The sequence below is a fragment of the Heptranchias perlo genome, chromosome 11, assembly GCF_035084215.1.
Source record: "Heptranchias perlo isolate sHepPer1 chromosome 11, sHepPer1.hap1, whole genome shotgun sequence".
NCBI classification, from domain to species: Eukaryota; Metazoa; Chordata; class Chondrichthyes; order Hexanchiformes; family Hexanchidae; genus Heptranchias; species Heptranchias perlo.
This window is the reverse complement of record NC_090335.1, coordinates 8064655-8092476: the sequence shown is the minus strand read 5'-3', so window position 1 is coordinate 8092476 and position 27822 is coordinate 8064655. Positions and strand designations below refer to the sequence as shown.

The following is a 27822-nucleotide window of genomic DNA, read 5'->3' as shown; positions in this document are numbered from 1 at the left end:
AGACAAACGGGCAAGTTTCAAGCACCAAGCTGTGATCACATATTGCCCCAGTGGCCGAATGGATAAGGCACTGGCTTCATAACCCAGTGATTGTGGGTTTAAGTCCCATCTGGGGTGGGGTCACTTTTGGCTGTGAAACAAACGCCAAAGCATCTTCCGTCAGCATTCCATGACAGTCAGGGAGCTTTCCTTTTAACTTGTCAAGCAATCCAAGCAGTTCTTGTTCAGCACCCTTCTCACTCCATCACTTGCTTTCCAGTAGCACAAACCAATGTGATGCTTCTACCAAGCTGTGTGCCATCCCAATACTCAGGGAACAATGTCACCTCCACTTTCCAGGCAAATACTGCCCCTTTAACACATGTCTTCCTTTTACCCAACGATCCACTACATTGTGCCTGAGCCCATTCCATCATTTCAGAATTATCCCAAATCCAGACACATTATTGTTGGACTGACAGGGCTTGTCAACGTACAATTTTATTTCCCCCCAAAATACTTTCTTCCTTGATTCACAGCATTGGACAGGAACCATTTAGACTGGACTCCTTTTATTTTAAAATAGAATTTGATTATCCCCTTAAACTACAGGTAAATTTTACCTTCTCGAGTCCACAACACCTATCAATTTATCTTATCAATTCCAATTTCAGATACCAATTATGTCCAGGCTTTGTGATTTTACAGTAGACACAGAAGTGTTTGCAATTACTTTTGGATATATCTCCCCCAGCCCCCTCCCCCTCACCCCACCCCCCACCCTATACGCACTCTGTCTCAGAAAATAAATGGGTTAAAGCAAAACAAATCAAAACATTTTCAAAAGAGGAAAAGCAACTTGATATATTCTTCGTTAAGTATAGAAGATATTTGATCAAGGCTGATGATTGCTTTTCCTTCTCTATGTAATTCTGAATTTTCAAAATCCAAGTCATAAGCCTTAGTCCAAAACATCACCATGCTGTGAGATTTGATATCTGCTGATGTCTGTGGATAAGATCTTAAATTCTTAACACCACTGGATCACTTCCTGCACCAACACTTTTCCAGCAAAGGTTGTTCCGTAAATTTGTGAAACTACTGTTATGTCAAAGAACTTCTCTTGGTAATCCTGCATCAACACTCATGCCGTCCCAAAAACCATATCCACTGTTTAAAAAGAAACACAGAAAATCCGTTTTGACTTTTCTTGAGAGTCCACAGGTTAAATTTGTTGATTCATGATTTGATGATTCCATTCTGTCACCGTGGGGAAATATCCAATTAAATTTTGTCAATTATTTTAAATAAATGCAAAGATTGTTGCTTGGTGAATTATAAACAGATGTTGATGTCCTTGAAAGGGCTTAACTTCTTTGCAGAAACAAAACACCGGAGCCAGATATCATCAGACTCACGCAGCGTACGTCAGCGAATGTCAAGGTAGCTTTCACGTAACTTTTAAAAAACCTTTTGTGTCGGGGGATAGCATTTCAGTTCAATCATGTCCGTTTTTTTAAAAAAGGAATACTTGTGCTTGGCCTTTTTATCCACAATCTTTGCAGAATAAATTCCAATTGTGGTTAAACCATTTAGCATTTATTTAAGCGATGTCGATAATTTATTAACTCTTGGATAATCCAACGACACGACATTTCCCAAATCTTCTCATAGAGATACGAGATCCAAAGGGTAATTTTTTTCTTTTCACAGTCGCTTTTTTTCTGACCACAGCCAATCACAAGATTAAAGGGATGCTGTCAGTTTGATAACAGCTAATACATTCCAGTAAAACCAAGATGATTATATAAAAATTTTCAAAATTGATGTCCTGTACAAGATAAAAAGATATCGTTCTTCGGTTACAGTTACACACAACATTAACTCCTTATAGATCAATTCACACTCACCAACACTCAACACAACTTCAATCAGATCAATTCACACTCACCAATACTCAACACAACTCCACAATCAGATCAATTCACACTCACCAACACTCAACACAACTTCAATCAGATCAATTCACACTCACCAATACTCAACACAACTTCAATCAGATTAATTCACACTCACCAATACTCAACACAACTTCAATCAGATTAATTCACACTCACCAATACTCAACACAACTTCAATCAGATTAATTCACACTCACCAATACACAATACATTGAGCATTTAAGAAATTCAAAATACCAATTTTCGTATTTGATATTTTGAGACCATCACATTTAAATTGATAAGAACCAGAATTTCACTGTGGCCTCATTAAAAGTCCGGTTTCCACAATCTGATAGTTTAGTGAACCTCAATAACTTCAATTTTAATTCAACAATATCAAAATCAAACACAAGACAGAACAGATAAAATTATCAATTGAGCATATGCTTACTAAAACCCAGTAAATTACATTATTTTTCATTTTGTTTGTTCTTCAGGCACGCCTTTCCAAAAACTGTAAAAATACTGGAAATAACTGCTTTCACATCTATGCAAAATCTCTGTAACATTACACAAAAGACGACAACACAAAACAGGCATTAAAAGGGGGCCGTAGACCGCAAATGCGAAAAGAAAGCACTCACAGTGGGGACAGGCTTTGTTGAGAGTCAGGACACTGAGAACAAAAGAACTCATTCTGTACCTTGTGACACTTTCCCTTTCTCCTTTTTGATTCCATCATAGATTACCCTTTTTATACATCAATCATATTTTAATTTCTGATAATTCTGACTTAACTCCATTCCGAACTGACTGAAAGTCTCAAGCTCAAAGTCTGTATCCTCCAGCCTGGTGTGGTGAAGGTCCCTCCATCTTTCTTTTTCTTCTTCTTTCTTCCTTCTCTTTCAAATTACCCTTCCGAATTTCACCTTCCTCTCTCAACCTCACTAACTCTTGTGGCTGAAACAACAAGACTCCCGATTTCCAATTCTGCTCTTTAATTTTCTTCACCTTTACCAGTTTCTTCATCTTAGTCTCCACCTCACACAAAGTCTGACAGATTTTCAATGATACAGTACAAGTTCCTTTGTTCTCCAAGATATACTTTGCATCTGATTTTACCTAATTCCTTTACAGCCTCTCTCTGCTGTGAAAGGACTCATTTTAACTCCTCGCCCTCCTGCACAATTCCTTTCCTCTTCTCTCAATGGCGTGCATGACCCTAATGACTTTTCCACGTATATGTCGATTGTCGAACATAAACCATCTAGTGCACTTGGCATGGTTTATTCTCTTTTGGGTTTGAGGGTTGGCTACCTTTAGCTCACTTGGTGACAACCACCTATTCCCCCTTCCCCTCACATCTCATGGGGTTGAGGGGTTGCCTACCTTTCCTTGGCTTCCAACTATTTATTCCTCCTTCCCAGCTCATCTTAATCACTCAGTCAATCTCCAAAGAATAGCTACTTTAAACCTTTAAAACTCCGGCCCATCAAGGGACAACAATTGTTTATGGATTTTCCCATTACTGTCATTTCAATGGGTTGTTAATCCTTCAACAATAACCTCTGCGCAACACAAGTCCGAGTGGTTATAACATAACAAGCTTTAATAGATTGACTCACACAGTATTATAGTTATAATACAACCATCTTCGGATTACATTGAATGACAAGAAATCAATACAACTTGGTTTTACTTCACCACTCCCAAAATTGATCCAATCTGACCTCTGTGGATTGTCTGGGCAATGGACTTCCAACCGTCCTCACGAGAACACTAACTCTTAGGAGGGAGATCCCTATCTTTACATTCTGCGGCTGCATCGTTCTGCACATAATCATCTTTGTCCTTATCTCCTGGTTGTAAATTATCCCATTGTGCTGACTCTTTGAAAACAACCAAACATGAGTCGTGGCTGTCTCATCCCTTACCTCTGTTGTATAAACATCTGATAGTGGTTACTGTGGATTCACTCATGGTGTTGCGTGGCCCAATCATGTCTCCTGTTTATGTAGCCTTTCACTGTAATCAGGTTTTAGAGTATGTGGTTTCTTAGCAAATATCTGGTACAAACTGACTCCAAACTTTGGTTGTTTTGATCATTCTAATGCCTCAGCTTTCTTTCAATGACCTCTTGGGGTTCTAAGTTATCTTTCTCATAAAGCTGCTGAACTTTGCCCCCCCTTTAACATCCACCCTCTTGCTACAATGCTTGGTGCTATTCTTGTCTATGCTTGTTTCAAACCATGTCCTTACACAACCAATCTAGACAGTTCCTGTTTGGCACCCTTCTCACTCTATTGCTTGCTTTCCAGTGTCACAAACAAATGTAACATTTCCACCAGGCTGTGCACCATGCCAACACTAAGGGAACAATGTCACCTGCACTTTCCAGACAAATTCTGCTCCATTAACTTCATCCTCATTTTACCCAACACCACAGGCACAGTTGCTACTTTGAAATGTCGACACCCAATTACATTACATGTACGATTCAGGTTATCAGATTCAGTAACCAAATACAGAGCACATTCTTTCTCCAAGTGAGAAAATTCGAGCTTCAGATGCTCTCTCGGCTAGAACATTACAAAAATACTCAGCAGGCAAATGCACAGTGTGCTGGGGTACTGAGTTGCACAGACCAGGCAGTTGCCAGGCTCAATACCTGCTGTGAGCTGAGGTTAGCTCCTCTCAGCCAGGGGAGGTAGTGAACAGATACAGTAAGCAGATTGACAATAATCAAGCTTCAATCACACAGATTTCTCGAGACCCACCTTGTACACTACAGCATTGAATGCCTCCACCTTCATGGTGTGGAAGTAACATAATGATGTTTTTGTTGGTGATTTATATCATTGCCTTGTATTTTTGAAAACTCGTGAATACTCGCGAATCTCTGATGGAGCCCCAATCCCTCTAACAATTGTTATCAAATATCAAGGTCCTTTATAAATCAGAGCATATATCCAGGAACAGGAGGCTAATCAACGTAACCGTGCTTGTCAAAGTGAAGGACATCATGCTGAAGGAAAGCTTTGTCAACCTGCCAATCGACGACCAATCACTGCGAAAGTGTATGGAATTAGTGGGGATGTTGATGGAAACAAAGGGAGTGGTCACAAGGACAGGTAGAATATAGTGAGAATGTAGAGCACTAACCAAGTGCATCAAGGCTGCTAATACACTCATGTGATCCCAGTGGCCTAATGGATAAGGCATTGGCTTCCGGAGCCAGGGATTGTGGGTTCGAGTCCCATCTGGGGTGTGCTTCATTTTAAATAAACTTCATTCTGTGAAAACCAGCTCTTTGTCCACATTGCTCAAATGCACAAATAGCTTCATTCCAGAGGGATATCTTGCAAATTATTGAAATGGACACCCAGGGCAAGCGAGAAAACATTTCCAAAACCACTTGCTTTTCACATAAAATCAACATTTTGCCCAACACACAAATGTACCAATTGCTAATGCACAAAAACAGGTCAGATCCTGATACAGTGTGATTGTGTATGAAAAGGACCGGCCCAGAAAAAGGCATCAAATTTGGCAGTGACTGGGCAGAGACAAACGGGCAAGTTTCAAGCACCAAGCTGTGATCACATATTGCCCCAGTGGCCGAATGGATAAGGCACTGGCTTCATAACCCAGTGATTGTGGGTTTAAGTCCCATCTGGGGTGGGGTCACTTTTGGCTGTGAAACAAACGCCAAAGCATCTTCCGTCAGCATTCCATGACAGTCAGGGAGCTTTCCTTTTAACTTATCAAGCAATCCAAGCAGTTCTTGTTCAGCACCCTTCTCACTCCATCACTTGCTTACCAGTAGCACAAACCAATGTGATGCTTCTACCAAGCTGTGCGCCATCCCAATACTCAGGGAACAATGTCACCTCCACTTTCCAGGCAAATACTGCCCCTTTCACACATGTCTTCATTTTACCCAACGATCCACTACATTGTGTCTGAGCCCATTCCATCATTTCAGAATTATCCCAAATCCAGACACATTATTGTTGGACTGACAGGACTTGTCAACGTACAATTTTATTTCCCCCCAAGATACTTTCTTCCTTGATTCACAGCATTGGACAGGAACCATTTAGACTGGACTCCTTTTATTTTAAAATAGAATTTGATTATCCCCTTAAACTACAGGTAAATTTTACCTTCTCGAGTCCACAACACCTATCAATTTATCTTATCAATTCCAATTTCAGATACCAATTATGGCCACACTTTGTGATTTTACCGTAGAGACAGAAGTGTTTGTAATTACTTTTGGATAGATTTCCACCAGCCCCCTCCCCCTCACCCCACCCCCCACCCTATACGCACTCTGTCTCGGAAAATAAATGGGTTAAAGCAAAACAAATCAAAACATTTTCAAAAGAGGAAAAGCAACTTGGTATATTCTTCGTTAAGTATAGAAAAAATTTGATCAAGGCTGATGATTGCTTTGCCTTCTCTATGTAATTCTGAATTTTCAAAATCCAAGTCATAAGCCTTAGTCCAAAACATCACCATGCTGTGAGATTTGATATCTGCTGATGTCTGTGGATAAGATCTTAAATTCTTAACACCACTGGATCACTTCCTGCACCAACACTTTTCCAGCAAAGGTTGTTCCGTAAATTTGTGAAACTACTGTTATGTCAAAGAACTTCTCTTGGTAATCCTGCATCAACACTCATGCCGTCCCAAAAACCATATCCGCTGTTTAAAAAGAAACACAGAAGATCCGTTTTGACTTTTCTTGAGAGTCCACGGGATAAATTTGTTGATTCATGATTTCATGATTCCATTCTGTCACCGTGGGGAAATTTTGTCAATTTTTAAAAATAAATGCAAAGATTGTTGCTTGGTGAATTATAAACAGATGTTGATGTCCTTGAAAGGGCTTAACTTCTTTGCAGAAACAAAACACCGGAGCCAGATATCATCAGACTCACACAACGTACGTCAGCGAATGTCAAGGTAGCTTTCACGTAACTTTTAAAAAACCTTTTGTGTCGGGGGATAGCATTTCAGTTCAATCATGTCCGTTTTTTTTTAAAAGGAACACTTGTGCCTGGCCTTTTTATCCACAATCTTTGCAGAATAAATTCCAATTGTTGTTAAAGCATTTAGCATTTATTTAAGCGATGTCGAAAATTTATTAACTCTTGGATAATCCAACGACACGACATTTCCCAATTCTTCTCATAGAGATACGAGATCCAAAGGGTAATTTTTTTCTTTTCTCAGTCGCTTTTTTTCTGACCACAGCCAATCACAAGATTAAAGGGATGCTGTCAGTTTGATAACAGCTAATACATTCCAGTAAAACCAAGATGATTATATAAAAATTATAAAAATTGATGTCCTGTACTAGATAACAAGATATCGTTCTTCAATTACAGTTGAACACAACATTAACTCCTTATAGATCAATTCACACTCACCAATACTAATCACAACTCCACAATCAGATCAATTCACACTCACCAATACTAATCACAACTTCAATCAGATCAATTCACACTCACCAATACACAACACGTTGAGCATTGAAGAAATTCAAAATACCAATTTTCATATTTGATATTTTGAGACTCTCACATTTAAATTGATAAGAACCAGAATTTCACTGTGGCCTCAATGAAAGTCTGGTTTCCACAATCTGATGGATTAGTTAACCTCAATAACTTCAATTTTAATTCAACAATATCAAAATCAAACACAAGACAGAACAGATAAAATTATCAATATAGCACATCCTTACTAAAACCCAGTAAATTACATCATTTTTCATTTTGTTTGTTCTTCAGCCACGCCTTTCCAAAAACTGTAAAAATACTGGAAATAACTGCTTTCACAGCTATGCAAAATCTTTGTAACATTACACAAAAGATGAAAACACGTAACAAGCATTAAAAAGGGGTCGTAGACCGCAACAGTGAAAAGAAAGCACTGACAGTCAGGACAGGCTTCGTGGAGAGTCAGTACACTGAGAACAAAAGAATACATTCTGTACCTTGTGACACTCTCCCCTTCTCCTTTTTGATTCCATCATAGATTACCCTTTTTATACTTCAATCATATTTTAATTTCTGATAATTCCGACTTAACTCCATTCCGAACCGACTCAAAGTCTCAAGCTCACAGTCTGTATCCTCCAGCCTGGTGTGGTGAAGGTCCCTCCATCTTTCTTTTTCTTCTTCTTTCTTCCTTATCTTTCAACTTACCCTTCCGAATTTCATCTTCCTCTCTCAACCTCACTAACTCTTGTGGCTGAAACAACAAGACTCCCGCTTTCTAATTCTGCTCTTTAATTTTCTTCACCTTCACCAGTTTCTTCATCTTAGTCTCCACCTCACACAAAGTCTGACAGATTTTCAATGATACAGTACAAGTTCCTTTGTTCTCCAAGATATACTTTGCATCAGGTTTTTACCTAATTCCTTTACAGCCTCGCTCTGCTGTGAAAGGATTCATTTTAACTCCTCGCCCTCCTGCACAATTCCTTTCCTCTTCTCTCAATGGCATGCATGACCCGAATGACTTTTCCACGTATATGTCGATTGTCGAACATAAACCATCCGGTGCACTCGCCATGGTTTATTCTCTTTTGGGTTTGAGGGTTGGCTACCTTTAGCTCACTTGGTGACAACCACCTATTCCTCCTTCCCCTCACATCTCATGGGGTTGAGGGGTTGCCTACTTTTCCTTGGCTTCCAACTATTTATTCCTCCTTCCCAGCTCGTCTTAATCACTCAGTCAATCTCCAAAGAATAGCTACTTTAAACCTTTAAAACTCCGGCCCATCAAGGGACAACAATTGTTTATGGATTTTCCCATTACTGTCACTTCAATGGGTTGTTAATCCTTCAACAATAAGCTCTGCGCAATACAAGTCCGAGTGGTTATAACATAACAAGCTTTAATAGATTGACTCACACAGTATTATAGTTATAATACAACCATCTTCGGATTACATTGAATGACAAGAAATCAATACAACTTGGTTTTACTTCCCCACTCCCAAAATTGATCCAATCTGACCGCTGTGGATTGCCTGGGCAATGGACTTCCAACCGTCCTCACGAGAACGCTAACTCTTCGGAGGGAGATCCCTATCTTTACATTCTGCGGCTGCATCGTTCTGCACATAATCATCTTTGTCCTTATCTCCTGGTTGTAAATTATCCCACTGTGCTGACTCTGTGAAAACAACCAAACATGAGCCGTGGCTGTCTCATCCCTTACCTCTGTTGTATAAACATCTGATAGTGGTTAGTGTGGATTCACTCATGTTGTTGCATGGCCCAATCATGTCTCCTGTTTATGTAGCCTTTCACTGTAATCAGGTTTTAGAGTATGTGGTTTCTTAGCAAATATCTGGTACAAACTGACTCCAAACTTTGGTTGTTTTCATCATTCTAATGCCTCAGCTTTCTTTCAATGACCTCTTGGGATTCTGTATTTTATCTTTCTCATAAAGCTGCTGAACTTTGCCCCCCTTTAACATCCACCCTCTTGCTACAATGCTTGGTGCTGTTGTGGGAAAAAATCACCACTCGGAGTCAGACTTAAAGATTCAACATGCAGTTTATTGGACAAAGCTTTGGGAGAAGGACTGACACTCCGTAGTGAACGCAGCTACCTTCTCAACTTTAAAATGGTTGTCATGCTTTTTTATACCTTTGAAATACAGATTTCAGTAGCTTTTACATCATAAATCTTGATTACACACATTAACCAATGAAGTCCGCACAGCAACAACGGACAGTTTACACATTAACCAATTAAGTCCGCATAGCAACAACGGACTGCTTACGCATTAACCAATTAAGTCCGAACAACTATTATCACCTTAATACAGCATGCCTTTGTTTCATGCAGTCTGGTTCGAAAGTTTTATCAGTTCGTTATGAAATGTCCTTTGTCTTCCCAGACTGTAAGCCAGTTCTGGAATGTACAAACTCAACACTTTTAACTGTCTTTCCCACAGTCACAGAATCCATTTTATTTAATAGTGTCCCTTTGTTAACAGAATCCATTTTGTTTAATAGTGTCCATTTTATTAGTAGTCAAGCGTTATATTTAAGCCTTTAATTAAGGTTAGTCTAATCTACACAAAGCGCATTTCAATGTGGTTTTAGGGGAAATACCACTGTCATGTACCCATCAGTCACTTCATCGTTGCCTTTAATTCAACAGTCCAAAATCCACGCTAACAGTGCTATTCTTGTCTATGCTTGTTTCAAACCATGTCCTTACACAACCAATCTAGGCAGTTCCTGTTTGGCACCCTTCTCACTCCATTGCTTGCTTTCCAGTGTCACAAACAAATGTAACGTTTCCACCAAGCTGTGCACCATGCCAACACTAAGGGAACAATGTCACCTGCACTTTCCAGACAAATTCTGCTCCATTAACTTCATCCTCATTTTACCCAACACCACAGGCACAGTTGCTACTTTGAAATGTCGACACCCAATTACATTACATGTACGATTCAGGTTATCAGATTCAGTGACCAAATACAGAGCACATTCTTTCTCCAAGTGAGAAAATTCGAGCTTCAGATGCTCTCTGTTCTAGAACATTACAAAAATACTCAGCAGGCAAAGGCACAGTGTGCTGGGGTACTGAGTTGCACAGGCCAGGCAGTTGCGAGGCTCAATACCTGCTGTGAGCTGAGGTGAGCTCCTCTCAGCCAGGGGAGGTAGTGAACAGATACAGTAAGCAGATTGACAATAATCAAGCTTCAATCACACAGATTTCTCGAGACCCACCTTGTACACTACAGCATTGAATGCCTCCACCTTCATGGTGTGGAAGTAACATAATGATGTTTTTGTTGATGATTTATATCATTGCCTTGTATTTTTGAAAACTCGTGAATACTCGCGAATCTCTGATGGAGCCCCAATCCCTCTAACAATTGTTATCAAATATCAAGGTCCTTTATAAATCAGAGCATATATCCAGGAACAGGAGGCTAATCAACGTAACCGTGCTTGTCAAAGTGAAGGACATCATGCTGAAGGAAAGCTTTGTCAACCTGCCAATCGACGACCAATCACTGCTAAAGTGTATGGAATTGGTGGGGATGTTGATGGAAACAAAGGGAGTGGTCACAAGGACAGGTAGAATATAGTGAGAATGTAGAGCACTAACCAAGTGCATCAAGGCTGCTAATACACTCATGTGATCCCAGTGGCCTAATGGATAAGGCACTGGCTTCCGGAGCCAGGGATTATGGGTTCGAGTCCCATCTGGGGTGAGTTTGGTTTCAAATCAATTTCATTCTGTGAAAACCAGCTCTTTGTCCACATTGCTCAAATACACAAATAGCTTCATTCCAGAGGGATATCTTGCAAATTATTGAAATGAACACCCAGGGCAAGCGAGGAAACATTTCCAAAACCACTTGCTTTTCACATAAAATCAACATTTTGCCCAACACTCAAATGTACCAATTGCTATTGCACAAAAACAGGTCAGATCCTGATACAGTGTGATTGTGTATGAAAAGGACCGGCCCAGAAAAAGGCATCAAATTTGGCAGTGACTGGGCAGAGACAAAGGGGCAAGTTTCAAGCACCAAGCTGTGATCACATATTGCCCCAGTGGCCTAATGGATAAAGCACTGGCTTCATAAACCAGTGATTGTGGGTTTAAGCCCCATCTGGGGTGGGGTCACTTTTGGCTGTGAAACAAACGCCAAAGCATCTTCCGTCAGCATTCCATGACAGTCAGGTAGCTTTCCTTTTAACTTATCAAGCAATCCAAGCAGTTCCTGTCCAGCACCCTTCTCACTCCATCACTTGCTTACCAGTGGCACAAACCAATGTGATGCTTCTACCAAGCTGTGTGCCATCCCAATACTCAGGGAACAATGTCACCTCCACTTTCCAGGCAAATACTGCCCCTTTAACACATGTCTTCATTTTACCCAACGATCCACTACATTGTGCCTGAGCCCATTCCATCATTTCAGAATTATCCCAAATCCAGACACATTATTGTTGGACTGACAGGACTTGTCAACGTACAATTTTATTTCCCCCCAAAATACTTTCTTCCTCGATTCACAGCATTGGACAGGAACCATTTAGACTGGACTCCTTTTATTTTAAAATGGAATTTGATTATCCCCTTAAACTACAGGTAAATTTTACCTTCTCGAGTCCACAACACCTATCAATTTATCTTATCAATTCCAATTTCAGATCCCAATTATGTCCAGACTTTGTGATTTTACAGTTGAGACAGAAGTGTTTGCAATTATTTTTGGATATATCTCCCCCAGCCCCCTCCCCCTCACCCCACCCCCACCCTATACGCACTCTGTCTCAGAAAATAAATGGGTTAAAGCAAAACAAATCAAAACATTTTCAAAAGAGGAAAAGCAACTTGGTATATTCTTTGTTAAGTATAGAAGATATTTGATCAAGGCTGATGGTTGCTTTGCCTTCTCTATGTAATTCTGAATTTTCAAAATCCAAATCTTAAGCCTTAGTCCAAAACATCACCATGCTGTGAGATTTGATATCTGCTGATGATTGTGGATAAGATCTTCAATTCTTAACACCACAGGATCACTTCCTGCACCAACACTTTTCCAGCAAAGGTTGCTCCGTAAATTTGTGAAACTACTGTTATGTCAAAGAACTTCTCTTGGTAATCCTGCATCAAAACTCATGCCATCCCAAAGACCATATCCACTGTTTAAAAAGAAACACAGAAAATCCGTTTTGACTTTTCTTGAGAGTCCACGGGATAAATTTGTTGATTCATGATTTCATGATTCCATTCTGTCACCGTGGGGAAATATCCAATTAAATTTTGTCAATTTTTAAAAATAAATGCAAAGATTGTTGCTTGGTGAATTATAAACAGATGTTGATGTCCTTGAAAGGGCTTAACTTTTTTGCAGAAACAAAACACCGGAGCCAGATAACATCAGACTCACACAACATACGTCAGCGAATGTCAAGGTAGCTTTCACGTAACTTTTAAAAAACCTTTTGTGTCGGGGGATAGCATTTCAGTTCAATCATGTCCGTTTTTTTTTAAAAGGAACACTTGTGCCTGGCCTTTTTATCCACAATCTTTGCAGATTAAATTCCAATTGTTGTTAAAGCATTTAGCATTTATTTAAGCGATGTCGAAAATGTATTAACTCTTGGATACTCCAACGACACGACATTTCCCAAATCTTCTCATAGAGATACGAGATCCAAAGGGTAATTTTTTTCTTTCTCAGTCGTTTTTTTTCTGACCACAGCCAATCACAAGATTAAAGGGATGCTGTCAGTTTGCTAACAGCGAATACATTCCAGTACAACCAAGATGATTATATAAAAATTTTCAAAATTGATGTCCTGTACTAGATAACAAGATATCGTTCTTCGATTACAGTTACACACAACATTAACTCCTTATAGATCAATTCACACTCACCAATACTAATCACAACTTCAATCAGATCAATTCACACTCACCAATACTAATCACAACTTCAATCAGATCAATTCACACTCACCAATACTCAACACAACTTCAATCAGATCAATTCACACTCACCAATACACAACACATTGAGCATTGAAGAAATTCAAAATACCAATTTTCATATTTGATATTTTGAGACTCTCACATTTAAATTGATAAGAACCAGAATTTCGCTGTGGCCTCAATGAAAGTCTGGTTTCCACAATCTGATGGATTAGTTAACCTCAATAACTCCAATTTTAATTCAACAATATCAAAATCAAACACAAGACAGAACAGATAAAATTATCAACATAGCACATTCTTACTAAAACCCAGTAAATTACATCATTTTTCATTTTGTTTGTTCTTCAGCCACGCCTTCCCAAAAACTGTAAAAATACTGGAAATAACTGCTTTCACAGCTATGCAAAATCTTTGTAACATTACACAAAAGAGGAAAACACATAACAAGCATTAAAAAGGGGTCGTAGACCGCAACAGTGAAAAGAAAGCACTGACAGTCAGGACAGGCTTCGTGGAGAGTCAGTACACTGAGAACAAAAGAACACATTCTGTACCTTGTGACACTCTCCCCTTCTCCTTTTTGATTCCATCATAGATTACCCTTTTTATACTTCAATCATATTTTAATTTCTGATAATTCTGACTTAACTCCATTCCGAACCGACTCAAAGTCTCAAGCTCACAGTCTGTATCCTCCAGCCTGGTGTGGTGAAGGTCCCTCCATCTTTCTTTTTCTTCTTCTTTCTTCCTTCTCTTTCAACTTACCCTTCCGAATTTCAACTTCCTCTCTCAACCTTACTAACTCTTGTGGCTGAAACAACAAGACTCCCGCTTTCCAATTCTGCTCTTTAATTTCCTTCACCTTCACCAGTTTCTTCATCTTAGTCTCCACCTCACACAAAGTCTGACAGATTTTCAATGATACAGTACAAGTTCCTTTGTTCTCCAAGATATACTTTGCATCAGGTTTTTACCTAATTCCTTTACAGCCTCGCTCTGCTGTGAAAGGATTCATTTTAACTCCTCGCCCTCCTGCACAATTCCTTTCCTCTTCTCTCAATGGCATGCATGACCCAAATGACTTTTCCACGTATATGTCGATTGTCGAACATAAACCATCCGGTGCACTCGCCATGGTTTATTCTCCTTTTGGTTTGAGGGTTGGCTACCTTTAGCTCACTTGGTGACAACCACCTATTCCCCCTTCCCCTCACATCTCATGGGGTTGAGGGGTTGCCTACCTTTCCTTGGCTTCCAACTATTTATTCCTCCTTCCCAGCTCGTCTTAATCACTCAGTCAATCTCCAAAGAATAGCTACTTTAAACCTTTAAAACTCCGGCCCATCAAGGGACAACAATTGTTTATGGATTTTCTCATTACTGTCGCTTCAATGGGTTGTTAATCCTTCAACAATAACCTCTGCGCAACACAAGTCCGAGTGGTTATAACATAACAAGCTTTAATAGATTGACTCACACAGTATTATAGTTATAATACAACCATCTTCGGATTACATTAAATGACAAGAAATCAATACAACTTGGTTTTACTTCCCCACTCCCAAAATTGATCCAATCTGACCTCTGTGGATTGCCTGGGCAATGGACTTCCAACCGTCCTCACGAGAACGCTAACTCTTAGGAGGGAGCTTCCCTATCTTTACATTCTGCGGCTGCATCGTTCTGCACATAATCATCTTTGTCCTTATCTCCTGGTTGTAAATTATCCCACTGTGCTGACTCTGTGAAAACAACCAAACATGAGCCGTGGCTGTCTCATCCCTGACCTCTGTTGTATAAACATCTGATAGTGGTTAGTGTGGATTCACTCATGGTGTTGCATGGCCCAATCATGTCTCCTGTTTATGTAGCCTTTCACTGTAATCAGGTTTTAGAGTATGTGGTTTCTTAGCAAATATCTGGTGCAAACTGACTCCAAACTTTGGTTGTTTTCATCATTCTAATGCCTCAGCTTTCTTTCAATGACCTCTTGGGATTCTGTATTTTATCTTTCTCATAAAGCTGCTGAACTTTGCCCCCCTTTAACATCCACCCTCTTGCTACAATGCTTGGTGCTATTCTTGTCTATGCTTGTTTCAAACCATGTCCTTACACAACCAATCTAGGCAGTTCCTGTTTGGCACCCTTCTCACTCTATTGCTTGCTTTCCAGTATCACAAACAAATGTAACGTTTCCACCAAGCTGTGCACCATGCCAACACTAAGGGAACAATGTCACCTGCACTTTCCAGCCAAATTCTGCTCCATTAACTTCATCCTCATTTTACCCAACACCACAGGCACAGTTGCTACTTTGAAATGTCGACTCCCAATTACATTACATGTACGATTCAGGTTATCAGATTCAGTGACCAAATACAGAGCACATTCTTTCTCCAAGTGAGAAAATTCGAGCTTCAGATGCTCTCTGTTCTAGAACATTACAAAAATACTCAGCAGGCAAAGGCACAGTGTGCTGGGGTACTGAGTTGCACAGAGCAGGCAGTTGCCAGGCTCAATACCTGCTGTGAGCTGAGGTTAGCTCCTCTCAGCCAGGGGAGGTCGTGAACAGATACAGTAAGCAGATTGACAATAATCAAGCTTCAATCACACAGATTTCTCGAGACCCACCTTGTACACTACAGCATTGAATGCCTCCACCTTCATGGTGTGGAAGTAACATAATGATGTTTTTGTTGATGATTTATATCATTGCCTTGTATTTTTGAAAACTCGTGAATACTCGCGAATCTCTGATGGAGCCCCAATCCCTCTAACAATTGTTATCAAATATCAAGGTCCTTTATAAATCAGAGCATATATCCAGGAACAGGAGGCTAATCAATGTAACCGTGCTTGTCAAAGTGAAGGACATCATGCTGAAGGAAAGCTTTGTCAACCTGCCAATCGACGACCAATCACTGCTAAAGTGTATGGAATTGGTGGGGATGTTGATGGAAACAAAGGGAGTGGTCACAAGGACAGGTAGAATATAGTGAGAATGTAGAGCACTAACCAAGTGCATCAAGGCTGCTAATACACTCATGTGGCCCCAGTGGCCTAATGGATAAGGCATTGGCTTCCGGAGCCAGGGATTGTGGGTTCGAGTCCCATCTGGGGTGTGCTTCATTTTAAATAAACTTCATTCTGTGAAAACCAGCTCTTTGTCCTCATTGCTCAAATACACAAATAGCTTCATTCCAGAGGGATATCTTGCAAATTATTGAAATGGACACCCTGGGCAAGTGAGGAAACATTTCCAAAACCACTTGCTTTTCACATAAAATCAACATTTTGCCCAACACTCAAATGTACCAATTGCTAATGCACAAAAACAGGTCAGATCCTGATACAGTGTGATTGTGTATGAAAAGGACCGGCCCAGAAAAAGGCATCAAATTTGGCAGTGACTAGGCAGAGACAAACGGGCAAGTTTCAAGCACCAAGCTGTGATCACATATTGCCCCAGTGGCCTAATGGATAAGGCACTGGCTTCATAACCCAGTGATTGTGGGTTTAAGTCCCATCTGGGGTGAGGTCACTTTTGGCTGTGAAACAAACGCCAAAGCATCTTCCGTCAGCATTCCATGACAGTCAGGGAGCTTTCCTTTTAACTTGTCAAGCAATCCAAGCAGTTCTTGTTCAGCACCCTTCTCACTCCATCACTTGCTTTCCAGTGGCACAAACCAATGTGATGCTTCTACCAAGCTGTGTGCCATCCCAATACTCAGGGAACAATGTCACCTCCACTTTCCAGGAAAACACTGCCCCTTTTACACATGTCTTCATTTTACCCAACGATCCACTACATTGTGTCTGAGCCCATTCCATCATTTCAGAATTATCCCAAATCCAGACACATTATTGTTGGACTGACAGGACTTGTCAACGTACAATTTTATTTCCCCCCAAAATACTTTCTTCCTCGATTCACAGCATTGGACAGGAACCATTTAGACTGGACTCCTTTTATTTTAAAATAGAATTTGATTATCCTTTTAAACTACAGGTAAATTTTACCTTCTCGAGTCCACAACACCTATCAATTTATCTTATCAATTCCAATTTCAGATACCAATTATGTCCAGACTTTGTGATTTTACAGTAGAGACAGAAGTGTTTGCAATTACTTTTGGATATATCTCCCCCAGCCCCCTCCCCCTCACCCCACCCCCCACCCTATACGCACTCTGCCTCAGAAAATAAATGGGTTAAAGCAAAACAAATCAAAACATTTTCAAAAGAGGAAAAGCAACTTGGTATATTCTTCGTTAAGTATAGAAGATATTTGATCAAGGCTGATGATTGCTTTGCCTTCTCTATGTAATTCTGAATTTTCAAAATCCAAATCTTAAGCCTTAGTCCAAAACATCACCATGCTGTGAGATTTGATATCTGCTGATGATTGTGGATAAGATCTTAAATTCTTAACACCACAGGATCACTTCCTGCACCAACACTTTTCCAGCAAAGGTTGCTCCGTAAATTTGTGAAACGACTGTTTTGTCAAAGAACTTCTCTTGGTAATCCTGCATCAACACTCATGCCGTCCCAAAGACCATATCCGCTGTTTAAAAAGGAACACAGAAAATCTGTTTTGACTTTTCTTGAGAGTCCACGGGTTAAATTTGTTGATTCATGATTTCATGATTCCATTCTGTCACCGTGGGGAAATATCCAATTAAATTTTGTCAATTATTTTAAATAAATGCAAAGATTGTTGCTTGGTGAATTATAAGCAGATGTTGATATCCTTGAAAGGGCTTAACTTTTTAGCAGAAACAAAACACCGGAGCCAGATATCACCAGACTCACACAACGTACGTCAGCGAATGTCAAGGTAGCTTTCACGTAAATTTTAAAAAACCTTTTGTGTCGGGGGATAGCATTTCAGTTCAATCATGTCCGTTTTTTTTAAAAAGGAATACTTGTGCTTGGCCTTTTCATCCACAATCTTTGCAGATTAAATTCCAATTGTTGTTAAAACATTTAACATTTATTTAAGCGATGTCGATAATTCATTAACTCTTCGATAATCCAACGACACGACATTTCCCAATTCTTCTCATAGAGATACGAGATCCAAAGGGTAATTTTTTTCTTTTCTCAGTCGCTTTTTTTCTGACCACAGCCAATCACAAGATTAAAGGGATGCTGTCAGTTTGCTAACAGCTAATACATTCCAGTACAACCAAGATGATTATATAAAAATTTTAAAAATTGATGTCCTGTACTAGATAACAAGATATCGTTCTTCGATTACAGTTACACACATTAACTCCTTATACATCAATACGCACCCACCAATACTAATCACAACTCCACAATCAGATCAATTCACACTCACCAATACTCAACACAACTTCAATCAGATCAATTCACACTCACCAATACTCAACACAACTTCAATCAGATCAATTCACACTCACCAATACTCAACACAACTTCAATCAGATCAATTCACACTCACCAATACTCAATACATTGAGCATTTAAGAAATTCAAAATACCAATTTTCGTATTTGATATTTTGAGACTCTCACATTTAAATTTATAAGAACCAGAATTTCACTGTGGCCTCAATAAAAGTCAGGTTTCCACAATCTGATAGTTTAGTTAACCTCAATAACTTCAATTTTAATTCAACAATATCAAAATCAAATACAAGACACAACAGATAAAATTATCAATATAGCACATGCTTACTAAAACCCAGTAAATTACATTATTTTTCATTTTGTTTGTCCTTCAGGCACGCCTTTCCAAAAACTGTAAAAATACTGGAAATAACTGCTTTCACATCTATGCAAAATCTCTAACATTACACAAAAGACGACAACACATAACAAGTATTAAAAAGGGGCCGTAGACCGCAAAATCAAAAAGAAAGCACTCACAGTGGGGACAGGCTTTGTTGAGAGTCACTACACTGAGAACAAAAGAACACATTCTGTAACCTGTGACACTTTCCCTTTCTCCTTTTTGATTCCATCATAGATTACCCTTTTTATACTTCAATCATATTTTAATTTCTGATAATTCTGACTTAACTCCATTCTGAACCGACTGAAAGTCTCAAGCTCAAAGTCTGTGTCCTCCAGCCTGGTGTGGTGAAGGTCCCTCCATCTTTCTTTTTCTTCTTCTTTCTTCCTTATCTTTCAACTTACCCTTCCGAATTTCACCTTCCTCTCTCAACCTCACTAACTCTTGTGGCTGAAACAACAAGACTCCCGATTTCCAATTCTGCTCTTTAATTTTCTTCACCTTTACCAGTTTCTTCATCTTAGTCTCCACCTCACACAAAGTCTGACAGATTTTCAATGATACAGTACAAGTTCCTTTGTTCTCCAAGATATACTTTGCATCTGATTTTTACCTAATTCCTTTCCAGCCTCTCTCTGCTGTGAAAGGATTCATTTTAACTCCTCGCCCTCCTGCACAATTCCTTTCCTCTTCTCTCAATGGCATGCATGACCCAAATGACTTTTCCACGTATGTGTCGATTGTCGATCATAAACCATCTAGTGCACTCGGCATGGTTTATTCTCTTTTTGGTTTGAGGGTTGGCTCCCTTTAGCTCACTTGGTGACAACCACCTATTCCCCCTTCCCCTCACATCTCATGGGGTTGAGGGGTTGCCTACCTTTCCTTGGCTTCCAACTATTTATTCCTCCTTCCCAGCTCGTCTTAATCACTCAGTCAATCTCCAAAGAATAGCTACTTTAAACCTTTAAAACTCCGGCCCATCAAGGGACAACAATTGTTTATGGATTTTCCCATTACTGTCACTTCAATGGGTTGTTAATCCTTCAACAATAACCTCCGCGCAATACAAGTCCGAGTGGTTATAACATAACAAGCTTTAATAGATTGACTCACACAGTATTATAGTTATAATACAACCATCTTCGGATTACATTAAATGACAAGAAATCAATATAACTTGGTTTTACTTCCCAACTCCCAAAATTGATCCAATCTGACCGCTGTGGATTGCCTGGGCAATGGACTTCCAACCGTCCTCATGAGAACGCTAACTCTTAGGAGGGAGCTTCCCTACCTTTACATTCTGCGGCTGCATCGTTCTGCACATAATCATCTTTGTCCTTATCTCCTGGTTGTAAATTATCCCACTGTGCTGACTCTGTGAAAACAACCAAACATGAGTCGTGGCTGTCTCATCCCTTACCTCTGTTGTATAAACATCTGATAGTGGTTAGTATGGATTCACTCATGGTGTTGCATGGCCCAATCATGTCTCCTGTTTATGTAGCATTTCACTGTAATCAGGTTTTAGAGTATATGCTTTCTTAGCAAATATCTGGTGCAAACTGACTCCAAACTTTGGTTGTTTTGATCATTCTAATGCCTCAGCTTTCTTTCAATGACCTCTTGGGGTTCTAAGTTATCTTTCTCATAAAGCTGCTGAACTTTGCCGCCCTTTAACATCCACCCTCTTGCTGCAATGCTTGGTGCTATTCTTGTCTATGCTTGTTTCAAACCATGTCCTTACACAACCAATCTAGACAGTTCCTGTTTGGCACCCTTCTCACTCCATTGCTTGCTTTCCAGTGGCACAAACAAATGTCACATTGACACCAAGCTGTGCACCATGCCAACACTAAGGGAACAATGTCACCTGCACTTTCCAGGCAAATTCTGCTCCATTAACTTCATCCTCATTTTACCCAACACCACAGGCACAGTTGCTACTTTGAAATGTCGACACCCAATTACATTACATGTACGATTCAGGTTATCAGATTCAGTGACCAAATACAGAGCACATTCTTTCTCCAAGTGAGAAAATTCGAGCTTCAGATGCTCTCTGGGCTAGAACATTACAAAAATACACAGCAGACAAAGGCACAGTGTGCTGGGGTACTGAGTTGCACAGAGCAGGCAGTTGCCAGGCTCAATACCTGCTGTGAGCTGAGGTAAGCTCCTCTCAGCCAGGGGAGGTAGTGAACAGATACAGTAAGCAGATTGACAATAATCAAGCTTCAATCACACAGATTTCTCGAGACCCACCTTGTACACTACAGCATTGAATGCCTCCACCTTCATGGTGTGGAAGTAACATAATGATGTTTTTGTTGATGATTTATATCATTGCCTTGTATTTTTGAAAACTCGTGAATACTCGCGAATCTCTGATGGAGCCCCAATCCCTCTAACATTTGTTATCAAATATCAAGGTCCTTTATAAATCAGAGCATATATCCAGGAACAGGAGGCTAATCAATGTAACCGTGCTTGTCAAAGTGAAGGACATCATGCTGAAGGAAAACTTTGTCAACCTGCCAATCGACAACCAATCACTGCTAAAGTGTATGGAATTGGTGGGGATGTTGATGGAAACAAAGGGAGTGGTCACAAGGACAGGTAGAATATAGTGAGAATATAGAGCACTAACCAAGTGCATCAAGGCTGCTAATACACTCATGTGATCCCAGTGGCCTAATGGATAAGGCATTGGCTTCCGGAGCCAGGGATTGTGGGTTCGAGTCCCATCTGGGGTGTGCTTCATTTTAAATAAACTTCATTCTGTGAAAACCAGCTCTTTGTCCTCATTGCTCAAATACACAAATAGCTTCATTCCGGAGGGACATCTTGCAAATTATTGAAATGGACACCCAGGGCAAGTGAGGAAACATTTACAAAACCACTTGCTTTTCACAAAAAATCAACATTTTGCCCAACACACAAATGTACCAATTGCTAATGCACAAAAACAGGTCAGATCCTGATACAGTGTGATTGTGTATGAAAAGGACCGGCCCAGAAAAAGGCATCAAATTTGGAAGTGACTGGGCAGAGACAAACGGGCAAGTTTCAAGCACCAAGCTGTGATCACATATTGCCCCAGTGGCCGAATGGATAAGGCACTGGCTTCATAACCCAGTGATTGTGGGTTTAAGCCCCATCTGGGGTGGGGTCACTTTTGGCTGTGAAACAAACGCCAAAGCATCTTCCGTAAGCATTCCATGACAGTCAGGGAGCTTTCCTTTTAACTTATCAAGCAATGCAAGCAGTTCCTGTCCAGCACCCTTCTCACTCCATCACTTGCTTACCAGTGGCACAAACCAATGTGATGCTTCTACCAAGCTGTGTGCCATCCCAATACTCAGGGAACAATGTCACCTGCACTTTCCAGAAAAATAATGTCCCTTTAACACATGTCTTCCTTTTACCCAACGATCCACTACATTGTGTCTGAGCCCATTCCATCATTTCAGAATTATCCCAAATCCAGACACATTATTGTTGGACTGACAGGACTTGTCAACGTACAATTTTATTTCCCCCCAAAATACTTTCTTCCTCGATTCACAGCATTGGACAGGAACCATTTAGACTGGACTCCTTTTATTTTAAAATGGAATTTGATTATCCCCTTAAACTACAGGTAAATTTTACCTTCTCGAGTCCACAACACCTATCAATTTATCTTATCAATTCCAATTTCAGATCCCAATTATGTCCAGACTTTGTGATTTTACAGTAGAGACAGAAGTGTTTGCAATTACTTTTGGATATATTTACCCCAGCCCCCTCCCCCTCACCCCACCCCCCACCCTATACGCATTCTGTCTCAGAAAATAAATGGGTTAAAGCAAAACAAATCAAAACATTTTCAAAAGAGAAAAAGCAACTTGGTATATTCTTCGTTAAGTATAGAAGATATTTGATCAATGCTGATGATTGTTTTTCCTTCTCTATGTAATTCTGAATTTTCAAAATCCAAATCTTAAGCCTTCATCCAAAACAGCACCATGCTGTGAGATTTGATATCTGCTGATGATTATGGATAAGATCTTAAATTCTTAACACCACAGGATCACTTCATGCACCAACACTTTTCCAGCAAAGGTTGCTCCGTAAATTTATGAAACTACTGTTATGTCAAAGAACTTCTCTTGGTAATCCTGCATCAAAACTCATGCCATCCCAAAGACCATATCCACTGTTTAAAAAGAAACACAGAAAATCCGTTTTGACTTTTCTTGAGAGTCCACGGGATAAATTTGTTGATTCATGATTTCATGATTCCATTCTGTCACCGTGGGGAAATATCCAATTAAATTTTGTCAATTTTTAAAAATAAATGCAAAGATTGTTGCTTGGTGAATTATAAACAGATGTTGATGGCCTTGAAAGGGCTTAACTTTTTTGCAGAAACAAAACACCGGAGCCAGATATCATCAGACTCACACAACGTACGTCAGCAAATGTCAAGGTAGCTTTCACGTAAATTTTAAAAAACTTTTGTGTCGGGGGATAGCATTTCAGTTCAATCATGTCCGTTTTTTTTTAAAAGGAACACTTGTGCCTGGCCTTTTTATCCACAATCTTTGCAGATTAAATTCCAATTGTTGTTAAAGCATTTAGCATTTATTTAAACGATGTCGAAAATTTATTAACTCTTGGATAGTCGAACGACACGACATTTCCCAATTCTTCTCATAGAGATACGAGATCCAAAGGGTAATTTTTTTCTTTCTCAGTCGTTTTTTTTCTGACCACAGCCAATCACAAGATTAAAGGGATGCTGTCAGTTTGCTAACAGCTAATACATTCCAGTACAACCAAGATGATTATATAAAAATTTTCAAAATTGATGTCCTGTACTAGATAACAAGATATCATTCTTCGATTACAGTTACACACAACATTAACTCCTTATAGATCAATTCACACTCACCAATACTAATCACAACTTCAATCAGATCAATTCACACTCACCAATACTCAACACAACTTCAATCAGATCAATTCACACTCACCAATACTCAACACAACTTCAATCAGATCAATTCACACTCACCAATACTCAACACAACTTCAATCAGAACAATTCACACTCACCAATACTCAACACAACTTCAATCAGATCAATTCACACTCACCAATACCCAACACAACTTCAATCAGATCAATTCACACTCACCAATACACAACATATTGAGCATTGAAGAAATTCAAAATACCAATTTTCGTATTTGATATTTTGAGACTCTCACATTTAAATTGATAAGAACCAGAATTTCACTGTGGCCTCAATGAAAGTCTGGTTTCCACAATCTGATGGATTAGTTAACCTCAATAACTCCAATTTTAATTCAACAATATCAAAATCAAACACAAGACAGAACAGATAAAATTATCAACATAGCACATGCTTACTAAAACCCAGTAAATTACATCATTTTTCATTTTGTTTGTTCTTCAGCCACTCCTTCCCAAAAACTGTAAAAATACTGGAAATAACTGCTTTCACAGCTATGCAAAATCTTTGTAACATTACACAAAAGATGAAAACACATAACAAGCATTAAAAAGGGGTCGTAGACCGCAACAGTGAAAAGAAAGCACTCACAGTGAGGTCAGGCTTCGTGGAGAGTCAGTACACTGAGAACAAAAGAACTCATTCTGTACCTTGTGACACTCTCCCCTTCTCCTTTTGGATTCCATCATAGATTACCCTTTTTATACTTCAATCATATTTTAATTTCTGATAATTCTGACTTAACTCCATTCCGAACCGACTCAAAGTCTCAAGCTCACAGTCTGTATCCTCCAGCCTGGTGTGGTGAAAGTCCCTCCATCTTTCTTTTTCTTCTTCTTTCTTCCTTATCTTTCAACTTACCCTTCCGAATTTCAACTTCCTCTCTCAACCTCACTAACTCTTGTGGCTGAAACAACAAGACTCCCGCTTTCCAATTCTGCTCTTAAATTTTCTTCACCTTCACCAGTTTCTTCATCTTAGTCTCCACCTCACACAAAGTCTGACAGATTTTCAATGATACAGTACAAGTTCCTTTGTTCTCCAAGATATACTTTGCATCAGGTTTTTACCTAATTCCTTTACAGCCTCTCTCTGCTGTGTAAGGATTCATTTTAACTCCTCGCCCTCCTGCACAATTCCTTTCCTCTTCTCTCAATGGCAAGCATGACCCAAATGACTTTTCCACGTATATGTCGATTGTCGAACATAAACCATCCGGTGCACTCGCCATGGTTTATTCTCTTTTTGGTTTGAGGGTTGGCTACCTTTCGCTTACTTGGTGACATCCACCTATTCCTCCTTCCCCTCACATCTCATGGGGTTGAGCGGTTGCCTACTTTTCCTTGGCTTCCAACTATTTATTCCTCCTTCCCAGCTCGTCTTAATCACTCAGTCAATCTCCAAAGAATAGCTACTTTAAACCTTTAAAACTTCGGCCCATCAAGGGACAACAATTGTTTATGGATTTTCCCATTACTGTCACTTCAATGGGTTGTTAATCCTTCAACAATAACCTCTGCACAATACAAGTCCGAGTGGTTATAACATAACAAGCTTTAATAGATTGACTCACACAGTATTATAGTTATAATACAACCATCTTCGGATTACATTGAATGACAAGAAATCAATACAACTTGGTTTTACTTCCCCACTCCCAAAATTGATCCAATCTGACCGCTGTGGATTGCCTGGGCAATGGACTTCCAACCGTCCTCACGAGAACGCTAACTCTTAGGAGGGAGATCCCTATCTTTACATTCTGCGGCTGCATCGTTCTGCACATAATCATCTTTGTCCTTATCTCCTGGTTGTAAATTATCCCACTGTGCTGACTCTGTGAAAACAACCAAACATGAGTCGTGGCTGTCTCATCCCTTACCTCTGTTGTATAAACATCTGATAGTGGTTAGTGTGGATTCACTCATGGTGTTGCATGGCCCAATCATGTCTCCTGTTTATGTAGCCTTTCACTGTAATCAGGTTTTAGAGTATGTGGTTTCTTAGCAAATATCTGGTACAAACTGACTCCAAACTTTGGTTGTTTTCATCATTCTAATGCCTCAGCTTTCTTTCAATGACCTCTTGGGATTCTGTATTTTATCTTTCTCATAAAGCTGCTGAACTTTGCCCCCCTTTAACATCCACCCTCTTGCTACAATGCTTGGTGCTATTCTTGTCTATGCTTGTTTCAAACCATGTCCTTACACAACCAATCTAGACAGTTCCTGTTTGGCACCCTTCTCACTCCATTGCTTGCTTTCCAGTGTCACAAACAAATGTAACGTTTCCACCAGGCTGTGCACCATGCCAACACTAAGGGAACAATGTCACTTGCACTTTCCAGCCAAATTCTGCTCCATTAACTTCATCCTCATTTTACCCAACACCACAGGCACAGTTGCTACTTTGAAATGTCGACACCCAATTACATTACATGTACGATTCAAGTTATCAGATTCAGTGACCAAATACAGAGCACATTCTTTCTCCAAGTGAGAAAATTCGAGCTTCAAATGCTCTCTGGGCTAGAACATTACAAAAATACTCAGCAGGCAAAGGCACAGTGTGCTGGGGTACTGAGTTGCACAGAGCAGGCAGTTGTTAGGCTCAATACCTGCTGTGAGCTGAGGTTACCTCCTCTCAGCCAGGGGAGGTAGTGAACAGATACAGTAAGCAGATTGACAATAATCAAGCTTCAATCACACAGATTTCTCGAGACCCACATTGTACACTACAGCATTGAATGCCTCCACCTTCATGGTGTGGAAGTAACATAATGATGTTTTTGTTGATGATTTATATCATTGCCTTGTATTTTTGAAAACTCGTGAATACTCGCGAATCTCTGATGGAGCCCCAATCCCTCGAACAATTGTTATCAAATATCAAGGTCCTTTATAAATCAGAGCATATATCCAGGAACAGGAGGCTAATCAACGTAACCGTGCTTGTCAAAGTGAAGGACATCATGCTGAAGGAAAGCTTTGTCAACCTGCCAATCGACGACCAATCACTGCTAAAGTGTATGGAATTAGTGGGGATGTTGATGGAAACAAAGGGAGTGGTCACAAGGACAGGTAGAATTTAGTGAGAATGTAGAGCACTAACCAAGTGCATCAAGGCTGCTAATGTGGCCCCAGTGGCCTAATGGATAAGGTACTGGCTTCCGGAGCCAGGGATTGTGGGTTCGAGTCCCATCTGGGGTGTGCTTCATTTTAAATAAACTTCATTCTGTGAAAACCAGCTCTTTGACCTCATTGCTCAAATACACAAATAGCTTCATTCCAGAGGGATATCTTGCAAATTATTGAAATGGACACCCAGGGCAAGCGAGAAAACATTTCCAAAACCACTTGCTTTTCACATAAAATCAACATTTTGCCCAACACTCAAATGTACCAATTGCTAATGCACAAAAACAGGTCAGATCCTGATACAGTGTGATTGTGTATGAAAAGGACCGGCCCAGAAAAAGGCATCAAATTTGGCAGTGACTGGGCAGAGACAAAGGGGCAAGTTTCAAGCACCAAGCTGTGATCACATATTGCCCCAGTGGCCGAATGGATTAGGCACTGGCTTCATAACCCAGTGATTGTGGGT

At 39.9% G+C, this 27822-nt stretch overlaps 5 non-coding genes across 5 annotated transcripts; all 5 read left to right on the top strand.

The window, feature by feature from the left end:
- The first annotated feature begins 5117 nt into the window (after positions 1 to 5117).
- Positions 5118 to 5190, top strand: trnar-ccg (transfer RNA arginine (anticodon CCG)). Its single transcript has one exon. It is a non-coding gene; the product is annotated as a tRNA-Arg (tRNA).
- A 5927-nt stretch (positions 5191 to 11117) lies between these two features.
- On the top strand, positions 11118 to 11190 carry trnar-ccg (transfer RNA arginine (anticodon CCG)). Its single transcript has one exon. It is a non-coding gene; the product is annotated as a tRNA-Arg (tRNA).
- Positions 11191 to 16479: 5289 nt separating this feature from the next.
- On the top strand, positions 16480 to 16552 carry trnar-ccg (transfer RNA arginine (anticodon CCG)). Its single transcript has one exon. It is a non-coding gene; the product is annotated as a tRNA-Arg (tRNA).
- A 5327-nt stretch (positions 16553 to 21879) lies between these two features.
- On the top strand, positions 21880 to 21952 carry trnar-ccg (transfer RNA arginine (anticodon CCG)). Its single transcript has one exon. It is a non-coding gene; the product is annotated as a tRNA-Arg (tRNA).
- Positions 21953 to 27355: 5403 nt separating this feature from the next.
- Positions 27356 to 27428, top strand: trnar-ccg (transfer RNA arginine (anticodon CCG)). Its single transcript has one exon. It is a non-coding gene; the product is annotated as a tRNA-Arg (tRNA).
- Positions 27429 to 27822: the final 394 nt, after the last annotated feature.